Consider the following 25,449-nt stretch of genomic DNA (forward strand, 5'->3'; position numbering starts at 1 on the left):
GGTTAAGACTCGGGAGCGATGAGATTTGACGATGTAAGAGTTCCAGAAGCAGTGTCTGGTTCACACATGCTTTTCAAACAGGTTTTACCCTGTAAATCTGTTTTTCAATTTTATTTGTGTCTGGTCCAGCTTTGGGGTCGAGGGCCTGAAATGGACAAATCCAATCCTGATGTTAAAAAGAAAGAAAAGAAAAAAAAAATTTTTCTTTTATCCTTTTTTTCTTTCCTTTTCTTTTTTTTTTTTTTTAAATCTGAAACTCAGTGGAGAAGAGCCAGAGTCCCTCTGACGCGGGAATAAAGCAGTGGATGAGGCGAGGGGGTGAACGATGGGGGGGGGGCAGGGGGGGCGGCGGGGCTGGACCGACTGAGTGTCAGCGTGATTGACCGGCTCAGCTGATGTGCAGTCAGTTATTTTTTGCCCTGTCGGAGACCCTTGTTCCACTAATAGTGCAATCTGTTCACGCTGGCTGTGGCCCTGATCAATAGAGATATTAGCAAACCCGCTGCTCTGATCGCCGGCGACGACCCGGAGCAGGCGGCTGCCGGCGCCGCAGGAAGGCTTATTGCCTGATGGTGGGGGATGGAGACGGTGGAGTGGCAACTTTTCTGATTTAAACTGAGTGTCCTTCACAATGGACGCATTATTCTCCGACTTAATCCTGCGCCGCGTGACGCCGGAAAAGAAGAGAAAGAAAAAGCATCTTCCGGACCGACAGAAGGGTTTTTTTTTTGTTTTTTTTTTCTCCCTCCTGAGCCGCCGCCACCGTGGCAGCAGCAGCAGCCGCTTCTCCACCACTTGTTGTCATGGGGATGTAATCGACGGTCCTGCTGCTGCTGCTGCTGCTGCTGCTGCTGCGTCCAACCTCAAACCTCTTGACGCTGCTCATCAGTCTGCCCTCACATTCACGTTTGACAGTCACAATTGCGTTTTTGTGCCACGCAGGAACATTTTTTTCCCCCGCTCGAACTCTTCATTAAACCGGGGTCCCGCTTAATTCACTCTGAACATGTACAGCGTGGAATCTTGCAAAGATTCTGACCTCCACTTCCTGCTCTCAGAGGGAAAGAAGCAGTCAAAGTCTGACGCCGCGTTTGTCATTAAATTGAGCCTCTTACCCTTAATCAGCCGCGTCGGAGGAAATAGCACGGAGACAAAAAAAAAAAAAAGTAGCAGAGTTCACGCACTGCAGCCGAATTAAACGGTTACGGGGCTGAAACGCGAATTATCTCGCGGCTAATTACTCACTCGTGCTGGAAATGCGGGGGAAAGCGACTCATCCGATGATAAAGTTGACACTTAAAGTGGCAACAAGATGATTAACACCACAGGATGGCAAATTAGACAGCTTGATGAGGAGATGATTAACGTGACTTAAGCAAAGGATGGAAACAGGCGCTCCTGTTAGCCGCTCCTGCAGGTTTAAGTGTGACTGCGACTGATAATGAAAGTGAAAATAGATAAAGAATCGTGCCTTGTCTACTGCACCACTCTGCAGTATTGTCAATGAAATGTTTTAGAAAATGACAATTGGCCTCCTCTGGATGCAATTGCATTAAACCTGGTTAAAGGTGCTGTTCATCAAAAGGGACAAAAACAGAAATCAAGCAAAACGGAAGGGAAAAAAACTGCTCAGACAAAAGCTGCTGCGTCTATTGGGGGGGAAACAAAACGTAATTAAAAAAAGACTTGATTAGGTAACCTTCAGTGTGTGTGTGTGTGTGTGTGTGTGTGTGTGTGTGTGTGACCTCCTCAGCTGTTGGGATTGCAGGCACACCTGTGGCTCGTTCCTCTGGCTCTGCTCATCAAGCCTCGGCTGTGTATCAAGCGGCTCTGCACGCTGCTCTTGTTCACTCTCACCCTGAGTGGTGTCAAGTTGTCTCACTCAAGTTGCCCGAGTGTGTGTGTGTGTGTGTGTGTGTGTGTGTTTTTTTCTTTTCTTCCTTGCTTTGTTTTTGCTGTTGCCGTTTGGATCAAGTATCTTCAATGAGATGTGAGTTGGATAAAAGATCTTTAAAGCAGCACTGAAGGCAGAACGATTTTGATGAAGATTTAAAAAAAAAAACAAAAAAAAAAAAATCCTGTTCAAACGTCATCACCGACAGCTGCTGTGACGTCTTCCAAGCACCTTGACTTACATGTTTACATCTCAACACAAATGTGCATGAGCCAAAAAAAAAAAAAAACAAGTTGCAAGAAACGCGTGACTTTGATGAGTCCGTGACGTCTTGACGCCTCATTTTTGCTCCTCTTCCATTGCTTCTTGACAAACAAGAGACGTGAAGGCGGCAGCAGCCCACCAAGTTGTCTGCAGCGCCGTGGCCCTGCCCTTCCAAAGCTAATAAAGCAATAAACTTAATTTACCCTTAATGCAATCACATCTATTCAAATCTAATCCTATCTCATGGACCCTAATTGGATCTGGTGGTTCATGTTACACCCTCGGGCTGCCTAGTTGTCATGGTGACGTGTGTGTGTGTGTGTGTGTGTGTGTGTGTGTGTGTGTGTGGCGGATACTTCCAGTCCCGAGGGTGGGTGGGTGGGTGGTTGGTTGGGTGGGGGAAGACACATTGCGTTGAGCGGCTTTAAAGACCTTCTGTCCAACATGCGCCTGCAGTCTCGTCTGCTGCAAAACGAAGGACACGGCAGGACGCAGGATGATCGCGGCCGTAAGGGGAGACGTGCACGGACTCGCATCAACACAACCAGACCACACCACGGAGCAAACGTCTCCCGCATTCAGAGGAATTTATTTCAAGCATATCGGTCAGGGAGAAATGAATTCCCGTCTTTTGCGTTGAAAGCAAACCAATAAGGTTTCCTCACCTCCAGTTTAGCCGGTGGAAGAGGTGCTTCCTGTCCAGAGGAAGACATCGACGTCAGCGCCCGAGCCCGCCTGTGGTCGCTGCGTTTCTACCCTCGGAAGATTCCGTTTGGTCCCACAATACTCAGACAGGCTAGAAGTCACTCATATGTGAGCTTCTCAAGTCGGCGCTTCAAGGGTTCAGACTTGAAATGTCAGCGATCCGGCTGCCTTGCAAGCTGTTGCATAAATGGAAAAGGTTGCAGCCCCTGGGTGCACGGGAGTGCTTTGCAAAGTCGCCACCAGTGCAACAAGGACTCGGAATGTTGATCTGAAATCACGTGGCAACAAGCGTCAGTTCTTTCTCTGAGGACGACCACGTCAAAAAAAAAAAAAAAAAAGGCCAAACTCAAATCAACCTGGCGGTGAAGACGGCGTATGGACGTGTCGCCGCTGCTTTGCCTCACGCAGTGCAGAGTTGATCTGGTGCCGCTGTGCACGGTAGACATGCGCAGGGTAACGCAGCTAAAACTTTACGAGTCACGCGGGCAGTGTGTAACTCTGGAGACGGCCGCCGAGCAGATGGAGTTGGCCTCACGCACACCATCACCATCCAATCAACGTCAACGCAGCGCTACAAATTAACAAGGCGAACCCGGGGCTCACGTTCGCTTTGTTCTTGCCTTTTTTTTCTTTTTTTTTTTTGCGCCAGGGTGAAATGAAGTTTTCCATACGTTCAGGTTATTCTCATTACAAATATTAATTTCTCACTTCCTCTGCCATTGCCGATCACCGTCAGTAATTCCGCGCTGCGCCAGATTGATTTTTCGAGAACACTCTCCTGAAACAATTTTAGGTGAGATTTAAATCCGCTGAGGGTCACGAGCACCTCGGCACGCCGGGCGCCCTGAAAGCCAGCGCCTCTCTTTATGCACCTCTTCACCGTGCAAGTACGTCTCCAGCCTTGTAAATAATTTAAGTTTCAATATGATGTATTTAATTCTACTCAGAAAAAGGCCATGAAATTGTAATAACATTTGCATAATTGTCCATTAATTATACATTCAGGTTTTTTAATGAGTTAAGCAGCCTCTTTTTTCATTCTTTTTTGGAGGCAGAGGATCCAGCCTGCCGTGCCAGAGGAGGTCAGTGGGTAATACATCAGGCAGAGGCAGAGCTGAAATCTGAGAAGGGGGTCGTGCGGGTGCATCCAGGAGGTGGTGGAGGGGAAAAGATCGCATGTGCGAGAAACCCACGCTTCTCCCGAAGCAGTGGAGCACAGAGTGGGCGATGGCTGCTGGAGATCTGCGGCGAGTCAGACGGTGACGGTTGATCGTGTCCTGGTCTGCGAGGGCACGCACCTGGCCGTGTCCAAACGTCCAGAAGGTTGCTTTGATTGCTCCAGCAGCACAAAAAGACCTTCATTAACCTCCCGCGGCGACATTTCACGAAGCCTTTGCACCGAGCGAAGAGCTAAATGTGGAAGGTGACTGGGCGGAGCTTCAAAATCACATCCGGTTCATCCTGGACATCAGCCACGCCCGCAGCGTTTCCACAAACTCTGGCGCTTCTGTTCTTGTTGTGTTGATATGGGAAGTGGCATCTTCTCCTGATAAAACTGCTGCTGCTGCTGCTGCTGCTGCTGCTGTTTACTGCTCATTGCCTGAACGTCCACTGCTGAGGGAAAGCCGCTTGTGAAATCCACTGAAAATTGTCAGTGGTATCGGCGGATGAGTCAGCCGGGAAGGTTGAGTCACAAGATTCTCTGCAGTCTCAGTTGACCTGATGAATTCAAAGCCTTTTCTTTTACATCCAGCAGTTTTCAGTACAAACGGCCCGTGTCATTATTGAAGTTTTGCACTGGAGCTAAATATTGTATATATATATATATATATATATATATATATATATACATATATATATATATATATTGTATAGGAAGATCCTGGTTTCACTTCATTCTTGTATGTCAACTTGCTTTGACCCCACGCTGCAAACATAATGAGGCGGCACCGTGCGGGGACGACGGCTTTCATGGATTTTAAGCTTTGCTCAGTCGTATAATATCTCGGCCTCATTAGACGCCCCCGTCTCACCCGCCGCATCATGCCTGCGACGCTGAAACAGCGAGGGTGGCAGCGAGATGAGAGCCCCGCCGCTGCCGGCTTAATCTATAGGAGTCGGCTGACTGTTCCGCTCCTTCTCTCCGTTCTGCAGTCGATATTTTCCGTCTGAAAAATAAAGATGGTGCTGCGGGCCAACGTATTGACACCCAGGGGCTGCGGCGTCTTCATTAGAGAGCGGGCGTGCGTGCACACGCACGCTGAAGGCGTGTGTCTGTCTGGACGTCACGTCACGTCAAATCTGACCGGTCCAAACGAGACTTCAGTAACAGTCAGAGGGCAAAGAGCTCGGTGGAAAGGTCCAAACAAGGGAAGATAAAGAGTTGGCAAATGTCGTTCAGTTTCTCTTTCTCACGTTCAAGGTCCAAATTTGAAGTAAACCGCCACGACGTCCGACGACAATACGCATTAAAACACTCATTTGTGATAAAAGCAGACGGCTCGCTTGCGCTCATTCTTCATCACACGCCTCATTGCAGCAGGCAAGCGAGAAAAAAACGAAACCAGCCGGGAGTCCCCGTGAAGGCACAGGTGCTTAACCACAGACGGCCGAGAGGACACTTCTCCTGCTTTATTATGCATTTGTGGAGGAGAAACTGCACGCCGGCTAATTCAAAGACGCGGCTCCGGGGCTGAATTTGGAGCGACGCAAACGGCAAAACGTGTGAAACATGCGGAACAAAAACAGTGCAAACAAATGGAGCCATCTGAGCAAACGGGGGATAAAGCGTGTCTGCTCTGTGCATGTGAGGCTTGTGAATGTTCCCGCCGCACTCAAAGGGCCTTCCAAAGAGTGTTGTGTCTTATTTTTTTTTTTGTGTGTGTTGCGAGATAACCAAGGCCCGCTGGGACTGCAAAATTTAACACATATATTTTGCCCTCGCACGCGTCCCATCGATCACGGCACCGTGGAGTAAAGAGCGCGTCGCGCTCTTAGTGCTCCTCTGCCTTGGCTTTTTTTTTTTTTTTTCACCTATTCAGCAGAGGAAATGACTTAAAATGGGCCTGAGGGGTTCGGTGGAGAGCGCCGGCCCGGCCGCCAGACGGTTGTATAACGTATGAACCAATATGTCCTCGCATACAAGTGTGCTTAAATTATTCAGCAGCCACAAACAAGCAGCGACGCTCGTGCGCGTTTGCTCACATTTCACCCGGACGGCCACGTGCAAAATGTGCTCGCCTGGCTTGACAGCCGACGGAGAGCCGTGACTGAGAACCCCCCCCTCCCAGACCGCCGCCTCAACTGCTGCCAGCTTTGGTTTATGATGAGCGGGAAGGGGAGCAGCAATGATGATGATCATGATGATGATCGCAGCGTCATCAACAAAAGCGCTGAGAATTTTGTGGCTTTTGTCGTTGTGCAACGTCTGACGGGGCGAAATCTTTCTCTCTGCTGCCGACTAGTTGTGGAGCGTTTGATTAGAGGTCCCGCTAGGTGGAAAAATGCAAGAGGAGTTTTTCCTTTCCGTTCCCCGTTTTCCATCACAGCTTCATTATTTTTCCGAAGCGCCACTCCTGCGGCCAACAGCAGAGACGAACCGCCCGTGGAGCGTCGGTTGTGCATTGAGAGAGAGGGGCAGCAACCCATCTATCATCCATCGTGAAAGAAAACTGCAGTCATGGCTGCGAGCAAAGAATTAAGTTCATTGTTGACCTTGGATGAGGCAGTTTAACAAAACAATCTCCTCTCCCCGCTCAGCCTTGTCGCCACCGCCCTCATCAAGGCGGTGGGTGGAGGTGGAGGTGGGGTGGGGGGGGGTGTCTGTGCTCCGTAGTCATGGAGATGGATCTCTCGTCTTTATAATTCACTTTTTCGAATGTAAGCGCGCAAGGTCATGGCAGTACGCGGCGCAGACGCACACATATCCACACAAATGAACAGAGCCAGCGAGTGCAAAACTCACAAATGGAAAAGAATCTGTTGGAGGAAGCGTGGGCTGAAGCAATCAAGGCTTCCTGTTTCGGCCAACACACACCAGGACCACGTTGTTTCCATGTCTTACATCGAGGCGGCGGCAGCAGCAGCAGCAGCAGCAGCAGCAGCAGCAGCATGTGCTTGAGATGAGTTCCTATTTAAATTAAGACGATTCCTGCAACATCGAGGGAGTTCAACCTGCATGATGGCGCACACACAGAGGCTCGAGGGCCGACCGGCGGTTCCTGGAAACCGTTACTGAACAGGTGTTAAAATTCTGAAATCTAAATCTGAATCCAAATAATGTGCATGAATGGCCAACAGCAACACGAGCTATGACGTAAGCGGTTTGAAGTTTTGCATCAAAATACAACTTTTATACCAATGTTATTCATTCATTCTTTACGAAACAAACAACCTAATTTGTGTTTCAAGCTTTGACTTGAAATTTGAATTCCTTTTCATTTTGCTGTCAGCTTGTTTGTGTTTGGGAGCTTCGGCCAGCCTTCGTTGCGCTGAGAGAAAACGCAGCAGTCAAAGACAGAGAAGTGCCTTTACATTATACATACAAACCGTCACGGTTCACAGTACGCATTGCTAGCGCATTCCTACAACAACAGCAGCAACAACAACAAGATGTAATATTTCTTTCAGGGAGGTCATTGTAAAGTTTGCAGGCGCTGTGGGCAGCGGCAGCTGCTCGGCCAGGCGGAGGAGTTAATGTGTCTGTGACACCAGAGGGGCCTGGAAAGCCTCCTCCCTCCCACTTGTTTATCTGCCACATCTCCATTTGGTGTATTACACTACTGTTCACTGATATCCAGCGGGCCCCGGGCCTCCGGCCAGCAGGCCAATAACACCTGGACCGTTCCTCAGACCGGCCGGGACAGATGCCCTGAGCGGCAAACGTCGATGCATCAACGTCAGCCCTGCAGCGCACGGTGACGCTCTGATTGTTTGAGCAGGATTAAGAGGCCAGAGGCTGGTGTGTGTGTGTGCGCGTGTGTGTGTTGTGCACGCGAGTGTGAGAGACAGCGCAACACAGCCAGAGGCCTGGATGTGGAGCGAGGCAGCTGATTGGAGGTCATCTGTCTTATCAGCCGCTGAGTGCCGCCTGGATGTTAGAGCCAGGATGAGGGTGAGGGTGAGACAGGAGGGATAAGTGTGTGTGTGTGTGTGTGTGTGTGACCACGTTGGTCTGTACTGGCCGTTACTCATTTAGGACCTTCTTCTTCCTCCATCTCAGCTGGGTGAGATGGACATGATCTTCATGTCCTGGTAAACATCTTGAATCTGCTTTGAATGAAAAGCATTTTCCAGTGATTCGTCGGCGCTCGTCCTCAAGCCACTCGTTGACCCGCTGCTGCTGCTGCTGCTGCTGCTGCTGCTGCTGCTGCTGCTGCTGCTGCGTCTCTCAGCCTCCACGTGACAACCCTTCCTCAAATGCTGAGCCAATAAAGAAGCCATTTGGGTTTGATGGACGAAATAAAAGGGCGACTCCTGTTATTCCTCTCCAGATGACCCCTTTTTTGTGTTTTACGGCCCCCTGATATAACTTTGGGAGGTTCAGACGGTGTTTATGGGCGGTGCAGATTTACGATGGGAGGGGTCGAGGTGGTGGCCGTGCGGTTGAATTGGTCTCATTTTTTTTTTTATGACGGCGACGGCCACATCGCTCAAAGTCGTCCGCCGCTGGTTAAGGAGATCGCAGAGCGTCGGCCAAATTACACAGGTAGGAGTCGAGGTGTAAGTGCCGCTCGGGGGGCGGGGGGGTGCTAAACGGTCTGTGTGGCAGCTCTATACAAACATTGAGGCTGCGAATGGCACAGATGCAGACGGAGAATTAAGCAACGGTGAGCAAATGCACAGGAACGCACCTGGGAAAAACCTTTCCCAAGCCAATGGACGACATTGGCCTTTTCTTTGTTGTTGAAGAGGTCAAGCCAATAAAAGTGTTGAGCAGGGAGGCGCAGTGTTTGGCATCACCATAGTGGGATTCATGAGTTAGCAGTGGGGGACAGGTCCAAGTCAAGTCCCGGACGCCAAAGCAGCATCGTTTTGATTGGCTCTCTCTGACTGGACCGCTGCTGGTTCACCACACGCTGCTTCCTTTCATTCCTTCTTTTATTTCTATTTGCATTCACGTCTCCGCCGTTAAAATGTCACAAAGGTTTAAAGCCAATGATGAACTCCTGGTCAACGTGATCTCACCGCTTTGTCCGTCGCTTGGACCCGCAACCGCCGGCTGTGTCCTCGGGGCCACTGGCCGCCGTAAAGCTCGCCATATTTTACATAAAGCGCGAGCAGCCTCCTCCTCCTCCTCCTCCTCCTCCTCCACCTCCTCTCCCACCACCACCTCCTCCTCCTCGATAGTGGCGGCGGCACGGCAACAGCTTTATGTCTTCTCCTCGCCGTTGCAAACGATAGCAGGTGGGTGGGGAGTTGTAATCAAAGGCAGACAGGCCTCGTAAAGTCAACAAGCGGCTTTATCTGAGGTCCGGCCCATATTGTTCGGGGATCAGACAGGCGCTCCGCAGGCCGCCGCCGTCGTCAATCACCCAGGATTCAGTGGCCGCGGGGGGGATTAACCAGCTCGCCGGGGTTTGGAAAGCGCACGCTCGCTCGCTCACTCGCTCGCTCGCACTCACGTGCGTGTCATGACTGGCGTGCAAGTGCAAAGAAGTGTGAAACCACTAATGAAGAGCTCGGCATCTGCAAGGGAAATGCTGCTCACTTTTTACGCTTTGCAGCTGCAAAGATATGAATGTATTGCAGGGAAAGAGTCGCAGCAGGGAAGCAGGGATGCCAAAATGTCCATGCAAAATTTTTTTGAGCATTACAAGAGTGCTGCAAAGAGCACAATGTCATGTTTGTTGTTGTTGTTGTTGTTTTAACTGTCTTTTCTGTGATTTTGCCGTCGTCGTAACGAGATGATGTTTCTTCTCGAAGATATAACTGAGGGGAAACGGAGCGACTCACACTGAGGCTCCGGTGATCGTCAGCTCTCTCTGTCAGTTAACAGGGAACAATGGGACGCAATGCGACCTCTGAAATAAAAGCATTTCCTTGACTTTCACACTGTTCCAGTTTACACCTTCCTCCGAGTCGGCGAGGTCTAGTGACAAACGACAACTTCAGAAGATAAAGATCAGGTCCAGGTGCGTTGGCAACTTTTCATCCCCTGCAGCGGTGGAACGCCGGCGGTTTCAGTTGCTTTCGTGACTTTCTTTTGGACATTTACTTTTGCATTTACTTTAGGGACTTGAAAGAGAAACATCACATCGTTCACCACCGTAAATAAGGTCTTGACGAGCCGAGATGCGAGTCTGCTTCGCTCTTCAACCTCGCCGTGGCGTGCGGGGGTGCGCTCGCGCTCTCTAACAGCCAATTAAGTCGCAAGACAAAGAGCAGAAAACGAGGAACCGAAGCCCGTCAGCTGTAATGATTCCTAATTGCCGGTTAGCGTGGAGACTCTCGTCTCCTCCGTCCGTCCGTCCTTCTGTCCGTCCGTCCTTCCGTCCCTCCCCCTGGCCGACTTGGCAGCTCTAATTCGCAGATCAGGCCGCGGACCTGCTCACCACTTTATAACAGGACAGCACGTCTCCACTTTGTGAGTGGGTGAGAACGTCTTTGGATGAGACGAGTCAGTAGCCATATGAAAAGGCGCGAGGCTGGACCTGGACTGGACCGCAGCCCACTGACACCCATCTGGTCCCTCTGTTGAGCCTTCAAAACAAAACAGCATCAGCATCAGTTTCCCCCCTCCCTTTCTGTCTGACTGACCTTCAAACCTCTCTGGCTTTAGACACATTGAAATCAGAGGCCATGTGCCTGTTTTTACTCCACTGTACGAGGCTCACTGAGATTTCAGCCCTCAAAGTGACAGTATTTCAATGTGGATTTGTCCTTTTTTTTCCACGAAAAGAAAAGTCTCTTGCGTTTCTTTTTTGGCTCCAGAACAAACACACTGAAAAATCTTGTTTTCTTTTGTTTTTTTCAGTTCAAAAAGTCTCAAAACCTTGCACAGAAATCTGTGCTCAACATCTCCAACGCGGAGGGGCGCAGGTTTGAGCTCGAGCAATGAGGGACAATGAAGCGTCCCTCATTGCGGCAACAGCGACGGGGGTCGTTCTCAAACAAAGTGATGAAAACACACATTTCCTGCAGATGTGGCGCTCGTGACGCACGGTCTGATGCGCTGAAGCGTTAATGTGACGATAACTGCGACATTCGGAAACGCGCTGAACACTGACCCCTCCTGGAAGGAATGAAAGAGCATCGTCCTAATTTTATCCGGCACGGTGGAAGCCGAGGCTGCAGCCTCCATTTCATTCTGCCGTGTCTTCAGCGAAAAGCCTTTCTGTGGTTCCACCTAATTAGGTTCTCAGTCGCCGTCAAGCGTCCGGCGGCGCCGCAGCCCGGACTCCAGCTTCATCAATGCGGCTATTTTCTCAGCGAGCCGAGACGACAGAGACCTTCTGACCAAGCCAATACTAACGACATAGCTCCAAATTAAGACGGCACTTTATCCAATAGCCGTCCTCATATGGCTCACATCTAGCCCAGGGCCCTTTAATTTAGAGACCCATAATGGCCGCCCCTCTGTGGGAAGCGAGCAGGAGCCGGCGTTGGGAGGGGAGAGACTCCGGAAGAGCTTGATGGATCCATTTCAAAGGGGACGACGGAGGCAGGCACAGCGGTCGCAGCCGACAAACAAGATTCCTGTTGATCGTGTGACACTTTGAGGCAGCGAGACTGCCCCAGACCTTTCATTTATCTATTTATTTATTTTTTTTCCTCAATGTGATCCTAGTCCAATCGACGCCGCTGAGATAAGTTATTACAGTCGGTTAAAGAAAAGAAAAAGGCCTGAAGCAAGCTGAACTCAGAAAGGAGCTGCTAGTTACCTCAGTTTGTTTGCAGACTGGTTGGCATAGAGACCAGATCGTTCATCGTGCTCCACTTTTCAAGGAAGCGGAGCTCCCGATCATGCACTGTCAGTCATGTTCCACTGGAGCCCAGACTGGAGAACAATGGTGGGCCACTATTATCCCCTGCTTCCTGTAGGTAGAAGGTAAAGCTCAGGCAAACTGTCCTCCTGGTCCGAGCTGGTGGGAAATGAGGAGCATCCACTGTTCACTGCTGCTGCTGCTGCTGCTGCTGAAATGGAGCATTTTAGAGGCTAATGTCCCATCTAACCACCAGGCATCATCTCCCACCTCCTTCCTTTTCTTCCAACGCTCCTTCCTTTGCTTTTTTCCCCTTTTTTCTTTTTCTTTCTTTTTTTCCTTGCAAGTACATTCAAGTATGTCAGTACGCTTGGCAGGTTTCCCCACTGCGATCCACTGCCACCTTTTAATAAATTCTCTGTTTCCTGGTGAGGCTAAAAGAGATGGAAGGAGTCTGGAGAGGAGGAGGAGGAGGAGGAGGAGCGTCTGCACAGGTGGACCGAGACAAACGGTCAGGCCAGGAAAGTCCGAGGGTGGAGGTTTGGTTGGCGATGATGATGATGATGATAAATAAGAAAAGTGGCGGCTAACAAAAGAGACTCTGCAAGCCGCCGTCTCAGCCGCCTCCTCTTCCTCTTCTTTCTCTGGGATCATCAAGCCGCAGCGTGGCAACATTTCAGGGTTGGCTGCTTATCGGAGAGCTGTCTGCCCACGTAGAGGCAGCACTTTCTCAGCTTTCTGCCAAGCACGCTGGACAGGAAGGTATCTGACGGCTGCGGCTTCGTCTTCTCCCACCACTTCTTTATGTTAACTATGTCAGCAACTTTTTTGTTTGTTGTTTTAAAAGGTGCCGACCAATCAAAAAAAAAAAAAAAAAAAAAATGGCACAAAATATTTAAAAAGTCGCTTATAATTAATTGGCTGGATAAGGCTCAGCGAATCCCTCATGCAACTTCTTTAGTTTTGTGTTTTTGCAAGCGGTCATGATTCAGTGGCTTCCTCGGCTTCATCAGCTTGTTTTCTCAGCACCTTGACCACAGATGTTCCTCGCAGCGCCGCTCTGGGACCGAGTCAAACCCTCACCTCACATCTCAGGGATCCACAGCTTCCACCTTTGCTCCTCCAACTGCTTTTCCCCGACTCCTGCACCATCGTCCATGCAGCGTGTTCTATGGTCTCTATGGCCATCAGGAGGTGAAGCCATTTCCCCAAACGGGGGGGGGGGGACGGATGGCGTGACCTCTGCTTCCTCCCTCTGTTTGGTCCGAGGTGACGGAAGAGCAACTATAGCTTCCTGCCTGTAATGTGTTTGGAGTTGTGCGCAAGGGAGGGGGAGATTGTGTTGGCGCTCACAAGACTGATACAGCCTGACTGGGGGCCACCGTGGGCCTTCATATTTTATTGAAGCCATCATCTTGAGTTGAGTAAACACATTAGAGTCTACATTATTAATTCCAATTTCTGCAGGATCCTGTTTGTTCACTTCCCAAACCCTGTGCGGCTGAGGTCAAATCCCCCTTCTATGGGGGAGGGTGGAGAGGGGGGTGTCCGGGTCCAGGGCGGGGAGGGTCACAGACGGGGTGACGGGGGTTAAACGCAAACTGTTACAGCCGGAAGACGCAGGAGAATTTACAAGATCTTATGCACTATACTACACTATACCGTACTATACTATATTATACTATACCCTATATGAGTTGACTGTGTCTTTGTGATTCTGATGGAGTTTTTGAAGAAGAAGAAAAAGAAAAGATTTGCACGGGGATCTGGTAAAAATCCCAATATTCATTATATTCTGAATTCAATAAAATGTACAGTACCACTAATTTATCCAGCACAGTCATGGTGTTTATTCCATAGTGAGGCAGCTGTATGCAGTGTGTATGCAGTGTGTGTGTGTGTGTGTGTGTGTGGGGGGGGGGGTGTTGATTGGTGGTGATAAATCCAGTGAGATAGTGTCTGGATGCGTCACGGCGCAGTTAATCCCGTCCCACCTCCTCGGCTCCTTTTAAAAAGCTCTGCACTGCGGCTCCCTGTTGCCAAACCCAAATGAATCACTCACAATTAATTACCCTGTGAGTGTCAAGAGAGTCCGGACACGGACGCACGCATGCACACACACACACACACACACGCGCAGACCTGGTCCCGCCGCCCCCACTAAGCCAGCCCCAGCAGAGCCTGTCTAACAGCGGTGGGTCTAATCTCTCGTCGTGGGTCCTGGATCAGCCGTGTCCGGCTCGGAGGGGATCCCGCTGTTTGTCCCGGTCAGCTGGGAACCAGTGGCCAAACCCCTGACCCCCCCCCCCCCCACCATCGCTCAGCGTGGGCGGATCTGCCTGTTGAGATCTGAGATGAGACATCAGACGACGGTGAGGCCGACCCACCTGCCTCCTGCATTCATCTCAGCAGAATCTCTTGGACGTTCAAGTGCCGCCGCCACGCTGCAAACACTGATGCTCAGTTGACATTGTTCAATGAGGAAAATAATGACTCAAAGTTGATTGGGGGGCAACGTACCAGTGTTCACCTGTGTTATTGCTGGTTTTGAAATATGAAAAGTGCCAGAAGTTCTTTGGAACCATCCGAGGACTCCACTGGAGCAGGATTGCGGTGGGGGATATTTTCCTGACTGGTCCAGACACTGTGGGTGGTCACGACTGAACAAAGAGCAAACTGCAGCAGACTGTGGTTGTGTTAGCTAACCCCGTCCCTGCGCGTTGCACTCATTCTCTCTTTTATTTTATTTTTTTCAAAGGTAGCTCGTTTGTCAGCATTCGAATGTGAGAAATTCCGGCTGCATGTGCGAGGTCACGGGACCCGGAAAACAGCCGACTTCACATTATTCCCACAGCAGAGAAAACCAACGCTGGCCTCGACCACATGCAGCGTCAGCTGACATTTAACGTTTAATATCTGCCGCCGAGCCCAGCGCTTTCTGGCCGACAATATCTGACTCACGCCGCCGAGCCGCTCCCGGCAGCGGCGCTGATGTGCCCAGCTGCTCGTGGCTGTGCTCCCGCGGTTGGACTGAGATGAATTTTTAATGACACTCACGGGAAAAGTGAGTCACGGGGTCAACAATAATAGGATGCAACAGCGTAGCAACAACACAAAAGGGGACCATAATGAATGATAAGCATGGATGACGCACGGTGTTCTGAGGGGGCCTGCAGAATGGGAGCAGCAGAGCATAATAGCTCTAAAATTAAACGTCCGTGTGATACACCTGATTTATACCGAGTGATTATCATATCAAGATGTTTTGGAATATATGCAGATGCGTCTGCGTATGTTTTCGACTCAAGCTGTGCTCATAACGCACAACTCAGCGTGGGCACGCTGTAAAAAAAAGCAGAAGAGAAAAAAACCACACTAGCCAAGGGGGATGGAGGGGGGGGGGGGTTAAAATGATTTATTCTTTTGTGTCTGACTCGTCCACCAACAACAAATTAAAAGGAAAAAAAAAAACAAGGATAGAAGAAAAGAGGATGAGGGGGAAAACGAGTGTTGGACATGCAGCACCTCAGGCTGAGGGAGACGTGCAATTTGTGCATGTGCTTTGAATACAGAGCAGTGTGTACACAAAACACTCACACACACACACACACACACACACACACACACACACACTCGCCTCAGAGGGATGCGTGTTCATTACCTTTGGAGCTGTTCTGAGGTCAGCATCCAGGCTGGCAAATGAAGCGATCAATGTCCCCCCTAATGAAACCCTCCTGTCTTTTCTCTCCCGACCGTCCTGCCCATGTTGTTTTTAAACCTGAGCGCGGAAACCGGAGGTGGGAGTGCACGTTTCACACGTCTCCGGGAAGATGGGGTTTGTTTTTTTTTGTTTTTTTTTCATTGTTCTATTTTTTTTCAGGGCAGAGGCGAGAGGAGGCTCTTCAAATAAAACCCCAGAAGTGATGAAACCGGTGTCCAAGACTGTCCAGGTCTTCCTTCCTGCAGACCAGGCATAGGGCAAACTACGGCCCGGGGGCCGTATGCGGCCCGTTAAGCTTTTGAATCCGGCCTGCTGAACTTATTATATTAATAGCAAGTCGGTCTGTTTTCAGTGTTTTTAGAGTCCTGCCCTGCTGTCGACACCTGCGTCAGAATCCCAAACAGTGTTGACATGACGCTGAAGACGAGTCGCCAAGATTTTTGAACTTTCTGAACAACTTTCCATCCACGTCCTCGCCACCAAGCTTTTTTTTTTTTTAATCGATATATCGCTCTCACAGCCAGTGCTACACTGAGGACACCACATGCTCACTCGGTGTTTTTTCTCTCCATCTCTCTCCGTGCTTTATAGAATGCACAGAGGCAACGTGCTGGATCGTCTCCGGCGTTTCGATCGAGCCATCGGCGGAGACGCCCTGAGCCCAGACGCCCAGACGCACACTGGCTGGGTGGAGCCGAGCAACGGCGGCAGGCGGAGCACAGCGTGAGAGTGGAGCGCAATAAAGCCATTTGGCGTGAAGGCAGTCATTATCCTCATCTCATCCACAAAAGGCAGTTGCGCCGTCGATGATTATGTCTTAATGTCACATGGTTTAAGAGCAGGAAGCACCGCAGGCAGCGGCAGCATAAAAAGTCTGGTCATATCAGAACTTGTTTGCAACTTTTTTTCTTTTTTTTTTCCATATCACCACACAGGAAGAGCGAGCGTGACTCTAACATCATTGTTTCCTTGTTTGATTTTTTTTAATCACTCGATTGTTTATTGCGGCAGCAGGGGAAAGACTGAGGACTGGCAGGATCTGAGAATCGCAGGCAGCTGCAGACCTCCACTGATGGGCGTGTCATGCTGTCAATACTCAATACAATATTTTTTGCCATTCCCTGCATTTCAGTGCAGTTTTACTGGCTTTCATGGACTCTGAAGCTAATAAGTTGGCTTCAGTTTCAAACCTGTTTGGGGGCGTTTTGTGTTTGATGGGCTTTCGAGAAAAGAGGTCGAGTCGACGGCGGTGAAGTGTAACTGTCTGGGTTCAAAGTGGTGAAATTCAATGTGACCTGAAATTTAATGACCTAGACACTGGTTGACCGAAAACATCTGAAACACTTCCTGGATAATTAGTGGACGGCATCATGTACAATCCAAGGGGCACGAGCGGATTCCTGATGTGACAGCGAGATTCCAGCACCACGGACAGAGGCGCTTGTCACGGCCTCGAAATGAATCAGAAATTCTTTGTTGGTTTAGTCGTGTTTTGTTTTTTAAATGTGATGTTTACACAGTGTTGTATTTGGAACGTGTTTCCCCAGAGAATTATCATTGATATGGACTGTACAAAAAAATAAATAAATAAATAAATAAATAGGCATTGGTAGTATTTCCTTGTTTTTGTTGTCGTAGAATTTTGAGGAAAAATCCATCAAATGTTTTGTCGTCCCGTCTGCTTCCACCACAGTTGGTTCCGCCCTCTGATACTCCCACACTGTCAGCGCCGCATATGGGGACATCAGTGGAGAGAAAAAACAGGAGAGGAGTTGAGGAGCGGCGAGACTTCTCTCGACAGACTTTACAGACAGAAGCTAGTCACCGTTTTTCTTCTTCTTTTTTTTTTTTGCTTGAGCAGTTGGAAAAAAAAAAAAAAAAAAAAAAAGAGTGTGAAGGGAATGAAAAATATGTCCAGATTGTGACATTGATGATGGGTCTTGCTTTTCCTGCATGAGAAACAGCAATTAGTGGTCAACATACACAATTCTGGTGTTGAACAGTACAAACAGTCCAGCGGATTAATGGGCCGTCCATCCTTATGTCCCTGAATGCAGTTTAATCAGAAGTGTCACACATGGGGTGCACGTTGCTCAGTGAACTCGCTTTGTAAGAGCTGGATGTTGAGAATCAGGTTTTGCTGGGCAGTTGGCTTGAAGTGGAGAGGCCGGCGCACAATCATTAAAATGTAAAACAAAATCCCTCAGTGGAGCTGAATGGAGCCAGACCCTGCCTTCAAAATAAAGTGAATAATCCTGGAAATATCCATGCACCCGTCCGCTGCTGGTCTGTTTAACCTTTTTTTTTTTCTCCCCCTCTTTGCTCCTGTTGCCTTTTGCATGTGTTGTGCTAATAATCCCCCACAATGGAGCCGCCGCCGCCGTGTATCCACCTAAACAAAGAAGCAGCCTCCGAAGAATTACTGCAGCATCTCGCCCAAAGCCTCGCCTTCTTCCCCTGCTCCCTTCCCCCGCCGTCTCATTGGCGCTACCGCCGCCCACGCTCCTTATATTTCTGCCCGAGACTCAAACACGCAGCCGTTATTTATTTTCTTGTTGGAGATTCATTACTCGGCGGTGGCTGGCGCACTTTGAATGGTCGGTGTGGGCTTAATAAATTCAGGCTCCCTTCTCCCACCTACTCTACGCCGCTCTGCACCCGTGTGTGTGTGTGTCTGTGTGTGTGTGTGTGTGTGTGTGTGTGTGTGTGTGTGTGCTGCTGCTGGGGGTCTCTAGCTTTTGGAGGAGAGATTTGTGAAACAGAGCACCGCAGGTTTGTGTTTGTTTGAGGACTAACACGCTCCGTATTGACCCTTTGCAGGCAGACCAGCAGACAACCTACTCAGCAGCCAGCCCACTCCACGCACAATTTGCCCCAGCTTCTTTTTTTACAAACCTGGCATCAGTGCAGCATGTGCCTCGTTTTATGAGCCGTACCCCCACCCGGCCCCGGTCCGTCTTCCTGACCAGATGGAACATCGCCAACGTCCTTTCAACATCATTAGTGCTCGTCAATATGGTTTGTGACACGTTTTCTGGCCATTGGATGCCACTAAGGTCTCACACACTGGGCCCCTGAGTTCAGGTCAGGGACCAGCATGAGGAAGTCAAGCAAGGCTCCGGACTCGGTGGGTTTGGAGAGTGTTGTTGACACTCGGCCAGTTGTCTTGTCGCCCTTGTTCCGTTTCTGCCGGTCCATTCACAAGCAGCATAACACGTGTGTGTGCTCAACCTTCCAAATGCTGAGGATCAGAGGTCAAAGAGGCGGCGATGCCAGAACCATGAGCAACTGGGAGCGTCCAGTCTCCACTCCGATAAGCCCTCCGCCCAGCCTGCAGCGCTGTGTTTGCTGAGGTTGTTGGGATTGTTCAGCTCCTGGCAGACGGAGCAACTTTTATGGAGATGATCTCCCCCCCCCCATCCCGCCCACCCCCCCACCCCCCCGCTGGTCCGCGGCAAAGCAGCGTTTTTGTGTCTCTCTGCGCTGCGCCGGCTGCAGCGGGTCTCCCCTTCGCCTCCCGCTGCACAAACACCAGGGAGACGCACCTCCGCTCAAAATAGCGTCGGAACGACGCAGCTGTAATAACTGATTCCCGGACTTCCTGCCGGTTGGTGCTGAAATACAGAAGAAGCAAATTTGCTCTGCGAGGAAGTGAAGTAAACTTACTTTTCAATTTTGAGGTGGAACTGCAGAAGGGGCTAAAAAAAAAAAAAAAAGCTTTATTCAGGGGAAAAAATATCAGAGACTGAACACTTTCTATTACATTTCTGTGGCTCAAATAATAGTCAAACTTTATTCCCAGGCCCACTTAGGGGGCTTATTTCCACATTTGTATTGCCTTTTGGTTTGTTTTGGCTTAGCCCCTCGCACATTGTTCTCCTGCTTCTGCCAATCTGCAGCACTGTTTTTCATGTTTTCAGAGGAGAAAAAGTGTTGTTTTTTATTTTTTATTTTTTTAAAGGAGCTCCACGTGAGCGCTGCTCCATCTTTTTGTGGAAACACATTTACATGAAGTGAAACCTCTCAACCTGTGCGAGCACATCGTCTCTTAATCTGGTGCAGCATTCAGCCGGAGATGAATGAATGGCCCCCGTGTTGCGTCTCTGCTCCCTGTGTGTGTGTGTGTGTGTGTGTGCGTGTGCGTGTGTGAGTGCGTGCGTGTGTTTGCGCCAGTGAATGGGGAGTCGACGCCTCAGGCCTCTTTGCAGTAACAGCTTTTAAAACAAAACAGCAACAACAGCGGCGGCGGCAGCGGATCAATACCAGGCATCGCCGGCGTTGTTGCGAGAGGGAGACGGAGGAGAGGAGGGAGGAAGTTTTCTCTCCCTTCATTTGTATTCATGTTTATATTTGTGCCGTTTGTTTTTTGTCCAACTCTTCCTTTGCAGCTCGTCGGAGTGCCACATGTGCATATTCATGCAAACATGATACCACCCTGATTTTCTTTGTCTGTGCACAAAGTTGGTTCGCATTCGGGGGAGAAACAGAAACAGAAATAACCAGGATGGGAACTCTTGTTCTCGTGCCACCGTCGTGATTTTCTTGAGCGCGACCACGCGGCGAAGCTCCACACAGTGTTTTGACAACACGCCTCGCAGCTCGGGGTCTCCGTTGTTCGGGAAAAAAATCAAAACCGTCGCAGCGGAGTTTGATGAAATGCCCAGTTGTATTTGGTTTCACAAAGACAAACAAATGCCAGTGAGCAGCAGCAGCAGCAGCAGCAGCAGCGGCGGCAGCAGCAGCAGCAGCAGCAGCAGCAGCAGCAGCAGCAGCAGCAGCAGCGAACACGCTCGGACAAAGAGCCAGCATCACAAACACTGGTGTTCCCCTCCAGTGTAACAAATATGCAGCGTTCCGAGCGTGCCAAGATACACAGCGCCGGGCTCACAGGGACTGGGAAGACTGGGAAGACTGGGAAGACTGGTCTGACCCTGTCAGGGCTTCGCTGGGCCACTTCCACGTGGTTTCTACAAGCGTTGCTCTCCAGAACGCACAGAACATGTTTTTGGCAAGCGTCGGTTTGGGCAAAATAATCCTCAAAAGGCTAATTACTTTTTGAATATTTTAGATGCTTGTTTGTTTTCGTACCTTTTGAAAAGATTAATAGCATGATGAATAAATTTGTTTTGCCAAGTATGTGCGCAATTCATTGACGTTTAACAGGCACAACAGTCCTCCCGCACTGCTCTTCAGGTGAAGCCAAGGCGGCCAATCTTCCAGCCCGGATAAAAAATCTTCAGCGAAGCATCGACAATTATGAATAATTCTATTCTGTTCATGTTACAGGAGCAAGAAAAAAAGAACTCCCTCTGGCTTCTAAAAGCAAGAAACGTACATTTTCTCGAGATACTTACCTTTTCAAATGAAAGGAGAGTCGAGACCCTGCTCGGCAACATCAGGGAGGTTTAAAGGGCAGGAAAATTAAAAAACGCTGAAAGGTGCTGAATGCATTCTGGCTCAAAAAGAACTTAACATGAAGCTGCCAAACCTTTTTTTTCTTCTTTTTTTTTTTTTTTTTATAAATGGGGCTTTTTCGCTTTGTCAATGACCCTGAATGTGTGCAAAAGAAATTTCTGCGTTTGAATGTGCGAACTGCTGGCTTGTTTCTGCAAACACTGAAAGCAGAGCTGCAGCAGAGGCTCACGTTTTGTGGGCTTAGAGGTACGACTTAATAAGCTTGTTTGCCTCCTATTTAAATGGCTTCAGAAAAAAATATATATTTATATATACTAAAAACTAGACTAAATTGTGCTGTGAGTGTTTCCATTTGATCTTTCCACAATGTTTGGGATAAAAGCTCGAATTCAAATCAAGGCTTTGGCAGCTTGAGACTAACAAAGGTCACGGTCAACAGACCGCGCACTGATTAATTTTCCTGATCAACTCGACGGATGAAGTGGTAAATCCAGCACCGCGTGTCTTCGCACCTCACTCGTCCACGCAGCGTAAATTTGAACACCGCAATTTTCCTTTTCTGTCGGGCAAAGTCGGATTCCTGGGGCGCAGACAGGAGAAAAGAGAGCGGCTCTTGGCAGCGTATCAGGGCAGCAGCAGGAGGCTTACAGATGTTGTATAATTTATTTCTCTTTTTTTTGTGCGATAAGATCAGGTTCTGCCACTTGTATTGATTTTTAATGGACAGAAAGGAAGCGCAGATGCTGTTTCTGATAGGCCGGCCTGTCTGCGTTGCCTTTCACTGCAGGGTCGGCTCGTCGGGCACCGCTGCTTCTGCCAAAAGTGAACAGAGTGGAAGTGTCGGCAGCCAGAAAAAGAAAAGAAAATCAGAGAAAATAAAAAATATATGTATTAAAAAAATAATAATACTGACTGGTAAGATCAGTAAAAGATCAGTGAATGAAAAATGAATGATAATTATTAATTGTGCAATAAGTGAATGAATCCTTGAGACATTGTTGGCTCTGGAATAAAATCTGGAATTAAATAATGCAAACAAAAATATACGAGAGGCAGGAGGAGGAGGATGTGGAGGAGTCGTCTGGGACTGTGGAGGACGGATGAGACGGGATGGGGGGGGGGGTTGAGCAGTGCAATGGTTGCCGTGTCCTTGCACTCGGGCGGAGAGAAAGTGGAACAACAGGGGAGGAGGACGGAGATGCAGCAGCATCTGACTTCAGAATTGAAGACGAGATGGGATTGAACTTCACACTGTAATTTTGCCACTTTTTGAATCGTGTTCTTCTTCTTTTTCCCTCAAGGTTGCCCTATTGAAGCTGCTTTTTAAAACGTTGTTGTGTTTATCTCGTCTTTCATTGTTGCAACAGTTTCCCCAGCGAGAGAACTCTGTCCTTCTCCCAAAGTGCATTCTTTTATCGTTGTTTTTCAGCTGTTCGTCCAGATGCTTCTGTTGGGGGGGGGGGTGAAAAAGCAATAATAATATGAAAGGAGCTGCGCAGTGGACTGACAAGGTCCAAACTCACCAGGAGCTGGAGCTTTGGAACAGAACACTGATGGCTTTTCTTGACACAGTGCAGCCTTGCCAATGCAGCTGGATACGACCGTCTTGAAAAAAGACAATTGACAGCATCTTGAAGCCGCTGGAAACCTCAACAGAGGACAAAAAGCAAGGAAAAACAAGTGGGCCGGGAGGTTCAGCTGTTTCTAAAAAGGTCAATGAGTTTATCCAGGTTTGTCTCAAACGTTCCTCTCCACTGTTGCCGAGATGGAAATAATCCTTTCAGCGAGTTCCTCTGCGGCACCTCTGTCCCCTCAGTGACTGACTGGACCAGAACTGGGCTGGACCGGTTTTGTAGGGTCGACGCTTTTGGCTGACCCCAGTGGTCTGCTCGGCCCCTGGGCGGAGCTAACCTCCGCCGCCTCCGCCCCGCCGGCCCCGTCAGAGTTGGAGTTCATTGTGGAACAATGCAAATCCTTTTTCGGGAGACCATCTGCACCGTCTGCTTCCTCGCTCTGCTTTTTTTCAATCTCTTTCTCTCCTCTCTCCCTCTGTCTTCCCAGCAGCTGTATGGAGGGGGCGGGCAGGGCGCTCACAGGCAGACAGACAGACAGACAGACTGAGCAGATGGCTCGCACACTACTGGGTTCCAATTAATCCCTGGCTTTCGCCGCAACTCGGCGTAACCTGCACTCACTGGCCCAATCATGGAGCGACACCCAAACCCATATGGCCGGGAGACTCGCACAGGTGGCAGTTTGTCGCCCGGCAGGCTGCCAGAGTGAGTCGACACACTGACGACGCTCGCCAAGGTACCCTTGTCTGTGTGTGTGTGTGTGTGTGTGTGTGTGCGTGTGTGTGTGCTCGCAAAAAAAAAAAAAAATTACAGAGACTCACACGTTTTGAGTTCTGTGCGATTTCACTCTGGCACAAATTGTGCCTGAACTTGTAAATAATAACGATGAAAATTCCCATTTTTCTATCGTGACTTTAAAAATGTGAGCGTAGCCTTAGAAAAGCAACCGCTAGGATAGCAAGAGGTAAAAAGAGTGAGTGAGTCCTGCATTTCTTCGCCAGGCTGAAGCCACTGAGAGCTGCGCCTGCTCACCTGACCCACTAAACGTGTGTAAAATTCTGACGTGCACTTTATTATGGTTCACTCTGAGCAGAAAATAGGTGGTGAGGACCAGGGGAGCCAACAACATGGACTGCCAGGGGCAGTGAAACTGCTTTATCGTGCTGATAATAATATCTGTGGGCCGACACCAGTGTTTTACACTGGTTGCATCGGGTACGCGACATCCAGTATCGGACATCCAGGCGCAGAATGGCACTAACACCAGGCGGAATAGCTATACGATACTTATGTGCATTATTCCATTTTAGTCTGTAAATATCAGCTGTTTGAGTGCGTCTACATCTGTCTACAGCTGTGCAATCCTCCTTTGGTTCCTTCCTCTGTTCTTCTCTTCCCTGCTGCCTGCTAATGGCCAGACTCTCTGCGCTCTACACTGAGGGCCAGCAGCACTGCAGTCAGTCACGATCACTTGTGTATGAATATATATATATATATATATATATATACCTACAAGGGTGACCTTGCAGGCCTGCTTTGGCCAAGAAGCCTGCAAAACAACCCTCCCACCGCACACACCACCAAGGTCGCCAGGCACCGCTCGTCAACTGCACACTGCCGACTGTGAGCCTGAGGTCAACCTGCTCGGGAAAACACTTTAGAGAATGGACAGAGCCAATGTGCCTCCACACACACACACACACACACACACACACACACACAGACACAGACACACACACACACACTGCAGGAGATGGCTTCCCTTTAGGCAAGTCCAATTATCTGCAGTATTGAATTCACAACCACATTAGCAGCGGACTGTGCACCTGACCCCGTTCACTGGGCTGAGAGTGTCTCATTGGGAGGCTGGGAGGCTGCCCCTCCCCTTACCCCCCCACCCCAAAAACAAAAAAAACACATGTGGCGGCCTCGAGCTTCCCAGAATGCAATCAGAAGAACCCGTGAACCTGCGCCTGCACCCCTCCCTTCCAACAGGAAGTGACGGGAAAAGGCAGCGAGGTCACGTGACCGCACTTTGATGAGCATCCGGTGGAAGATTTCACGTTTCTTTCGACAAGCGCCTGCTTAGCAGGACTGCCACACTAATGGAGGCACCAACAAACAAAAGACAAAAAAGTGTCGTGGCAGCGGAATAATCACAGGAGGCTGAAACACTGAAGATCCATCAGGGAGAAAACAAACCAAACAAACAAGGTAACTTGGAAGAAGTTGCGACAAAAGTGAGAACAATTAGAAGGTTCCGACCTCCAAGTCTGAAAGCCTAATGAACACCTCCAGTGTTTCCAGCTCCGCTCTAATTGGAGCACTTTTCCAGTTAGCAGTTAGAGAACTTGTCAGAATTACACGCCATGAGAAATTATGTCTTCCACTTGTGTTTTGTTGTGAAGGGTCTATTTTTACTCGGGCGCCTTTTTGCCCACACGCAACTCAGCCGAGCTCCGCCGCCACCGCTCGCAGGTGACGACTTACTAATTGCCTTAACTTTCCTCCGTGGGTGTGAAGATTGTATTTTCGGCTCGCGGCTGCGGACTCAAGTGACAGTGGCTAGTTTGAAAAGAGGAGCCAAATATAGAATTACACACACACACACACACACCTCGGAACCCTCTGTCTGCATTCCCAGCATGCCGATGTGCCCGGCTGATTGATCGCACAGTGAAGACGGATCAAAGATTTGGGCCTTCATCACACGGCGGCTCGCAGGGCGCAAGATAAAGGGACAGCAGCGCGCATGTGTGTGTGTGACTGTGTGTGCGTGCATGCGTGCGTGTGTGTGTGCATGTGCAGATGCAAGAACCGTGCGTGATCAAACGGTGGTGAATGTTGCTTAGCGTCTTATTTTTCAGCTAAATGGAAACGCCGCGTGAGAACAATGTTTGTCAGCGGATGTGTGCATGCAGAACAAAGCGGACGCGGGCGGCCCTGCTGCCA

This window comes from Nelusetta ayraudi, unplaced genomic scaffold (assembly GCF_046127955.1).
Source record: "Nelusetta ayraudi isolate G7.1 ecotype Tasmania unplaced genomic scaffold, CSIRO-AGI_Nayr_v1 ptg000094l, whole genome shotgun sequence".
Lineage (NCBI taxonomy): Eukaryota > Metazoa > Chordata > Actinopteri > Tetraodontiformes > Monacanthidae > Nelusetta > Nelusetta ayraudi.